Here is a 3583-nt window from a genome sequence, read left to right on the forward strand (position 1 = left end):
GCAGGCTTGGTGAGCAGAAGAGACTTCTTTAAAAAGCATTAAAAATCTTACTGTTCAAAACCTTTTGACTGGTAGTATATACTGTATATATATATATATATAAATGGTGGTGGGCCGCCTGGACCAAAAAATGCCTGGGCCGATGCTCAGGGGTAATTCTGCTTACCATTCATCTGTATGTGATTCTCCTTAATAATTAGCTATATTATATCATTTCTTCCCGGTTTTATACGCGAGGTGTAACAAATGGGTCACGGTTGCTCCTCGCAGGTCCACAGACGATAACATCCATAATTCCTATTATGGTTCATATTGCTGATAGAGACGCAGGAGTGCCGTCTGGTGATTAATGGCCCTGCCAATAACGAGAACCTGACTGGAAGAGACCATAGCCGCTCATAGCCATCATTCGGCAGGCTCTTTGCGCGTGTGTAGCCGGTGGGAGGAGCCGCTTCCCTGCGATTGTCTGTCTGCGCTCACGCCGCGCGCAAGCCGCGCATTCCTCTAAAGTTGCGTTCTCGAGACATACTGCGTCGCAGAGGATTGCGCGTCGAGACAGTCACACTTGTTTCTGCCATCAAGATTTATTTTGTTTCCCCTTTTGGTTTCTTTCAAGATGACAGGAGAAAAGAATGTTCGACATTTAAAGCTGGTATGTGAGTACGTGGTCGTATATCTCGCTGTGCTGTAGTTAGTTAGGATTTAAAGTAAGGGACAGTTCAGCTGTCAGATTCAAGGTAGTTTAACGCATCCTGAAGTAAACTAAAAGCGGAGAAGTTTGAATAATTCTGTAAACCAGGGGCTGTGCTGCAAAACCTCCTGAGCTGCTTACCTAGACTGTTTTTGGTCACCGTAAGCGCTTCAAAATGCTGTCTAGGTAGTGGGCTCGCTAGACATTGAGAAGCAGCGCTGTAGAGTCGGTGTGTTTTACTTCTTAACCTGCCTGTTCTCTTCTGCACCGCGTTTCGACGCTATTATTGGATATGTCTGGTCTGTTTGGAGATCCTGACTAACATTGTATCGTCATTTTAGCTGCGATCAGCAGTGATGTTTCTCCTGTAGACAGAGATAAATGGATGATTAGTGTTATATAGCTTACTCTCATAACCTGAACATTTGCGCATATCGCTACCATAGCGACAATGCATATGTATTTTGTATATTCCTGAAACACTGAGCGTTTCATTTAGTATGGACTTCAATGCAATGGCTTTTAAGCAATCTTGTCGTTCACTTGCAGAATGTGATCATATTGAAAAGTTTCTATTTTGTTATTCATTTATATGATTTCTTTTTCTAACTCTTTTGGAACCGTTTTTAAGATCAGATATGTGGTTGTTAACTTGGGGGCCTCAGTAAACCTTCAAGGGGCCACAAAATGTAAAGTATTTTAAAATAAATGATATTACAATAAAAAAAAAAAAACACATAAATGCTATATAAGTGCAACACAATTTGCATCCGATTTCTTTCTTCAAAAATGTAAACCATTTTGTATTGTTGATGTTTTTTCTCCCTTCAAAGATATTTAAACATTGTTTCCTTTAAAAATTAGCTAAAAGATACCTGAGTTTAAAGAACATATAGCAACACGCTAATTGAGATCAGCTGTTGTGCGCATATTTTAGTTGTCAGTCTGTACTTCGCATCAATTTTAATAATTTCAATCAAAAAAAAGCTCACCTGCTATTAGAGAACATGCTTTCACTCTAAAAGAATGTTGGTGGCAGTTGCAGTTGTTTTTAGTAGCATTAGTCACGTTTTTGATCGTAGGAAACTCATGTTACTTCTTTTTCGAATGAGAGCATAAATCCATCAACAGCGGTTTGGATCAGTTTTCATCTCAGGACTCCAGTTTAGTTGTTTTCATACCTCAGCTGGTTTTGATTTGTAAGTGATTGTTTACACGTCGTTATACAATATAAAGTCTATTGTAAGTGTGGTTCTTTGTCGAGCTTTCATCAAAGGCTGTCAGAATCCCTTAACAGAAAGCAGGTATTTGGGGGTTTGTTTGTTCTGCTGGCATGCAGAACAACACCCTGTAGGCAGGCCCTGAGTTGAAGGTCATTAAAATGTCATTTAGCAGCTGTCAATTTTAAAAGATTATGTGGCAGATTGATCTGGTTTGTTGAAAGAGCACTACTGTTGGCTAACAAACCATTTAACATTTATGACTAGAATACATAAGTGATCTTTGGTGGCATGTACACCGTGGCTGTCAGTCCCTTCATATTCTTTCATACAGGCTTAGATTACTGCCAGCTAAAATAGGGATGGATGACTTTTATTCCACTGCATCTCTGAGCAAAACAAACTGAAAGCATGAGTGTTCACTTGTTTTGAAGGCACCTCTTTTTTACGCTCTTGTGGCTCATGACATGACACATTCTCTCAGCTGAATTACACATGAATAAGAGCGTAATTAGATGATATGAGGTGCTGGGTAACAGAAGGCTAATATGGGCTGAACCGTGTTTCTTTTTTGCCCTCGCCATTGTTTTTGTCTCTAGGGCATGAACAAAAGTATGATGGACTATTGTGTGGTCAAAGGGCAACCACAAAATTATATTTTGTCATTTAATTCTATAATTGTAATTGCGCGCACCTGCTGGAGAAAAAAAAAAAGATGTGTTTGAATTGAGATCCCTATCTTTTAATGATTAATCGTGCATACATATGAGCCTACAGCCTGTATTTTTGTATGTCATATTTGTACCAGACCTCAAAAGTAACCCGGACCCAGGCCCGGGCGCCCCAATCCCCCCCCCCCAGCCAAACATGCTGATTTGCTGCATCATATGACCCCTTTAAGGTTTCTTTAAAACTCATTTAAAATAGAAATATTTTGTATCATAACAACATGTATTTACTGTCACTTTTGATCAATTAAACGCATCCTTGCTGAATAAAATTATTCATATCTTTTAGAAATAATGTATATAAGTATTCTGACTTTATATATCGCCCAGCCCTATATAACCATATATGTAAATGATACATGATGCTTTACACATTGTTACTATGCTTAAAATGCACTGCAATTCCTAAATCAGAAATGTGACAGTTTAACCTCCCTTCACTGGAAGCAGGCAGGTGTGGCTGTATTTTAAAGGGGTCATATGATGTGTAATGGATTAATTGGTGTAATGACATTTGTTTATGCGGTTTAAGGTTCAAAAAACACATTATTTTCCACATACTGTACATTATTGTTTCTCTTCTATGCCCCGCCTTTCTGAAACGCGTCGATTTTTACAAAGCTCCTCGGTCTGAAAAGCGAGGTGTGCTCTGATTGGCCAGCTATCCAGTGCGTTGTGAATGGCCGAATACCTCAAGTGTGTGACGGAAATGTTACGTTCCTTACCATACTGTGATGCCGTGTCTCGGCCGGATCAACGAGACAAAACCAATAAAACCCATTATAAACCAGGCATTTGTTGCATCCAGTGGGGACATAATTACAGATTATAATGACTTATACTGTCTTTTTACGCATTGTGTTGCATCGTGCCGCGTAAACATAAAACCATGTCCGCATTTGTGATCGGAGAAATGACAAACAACAAGCACTACTCTACACTGC

General features: G+C 39.4%; 1 protein-coding gene across 1 annotated transcript in view; it reads left to right on the forward strand.

Moving 5' to 3' along the window:
• The first annotated feature begins 429 nt into the window (after nucleotides 1-429).
• The window catches only part of LOC107670185 (probable E3 ubiquitin-protein ligase MID2), a 96254-nt gene continuing 93100 nt past the window's right edge, over nucleotides 430-3583 (forward strand). The window contains exon 1 of the mRNA XM_016462705.1: nucleotides 430-652. The gene's annotated coding sequence lies outside the window, so the exon portion shown is untranslated. The remainder of the gene's footprint in view (nucleotides 653-3583) is intronic.

The sequence above is a fragment of the Sinocyclocheilus anshuiensis genome, unplaced genomic scaffold, assembly GCF_001515605.1.
Source record: "Sinocyclocheilus anshuiensis isolate Anshui unplaced genomic scaffold, SAMN03320099.WGS_v1.1 scaffold640, whole genome shotgun sequence".
NCBI classification, from domain to species: domain Eukaryota; kingdom Metazoa; phylum Chordata; class Actinopteri; order Cypriniformes; family Cyprinidae; genus Sinocyclocheilus; species Sinocyclocheilus anshuiensis.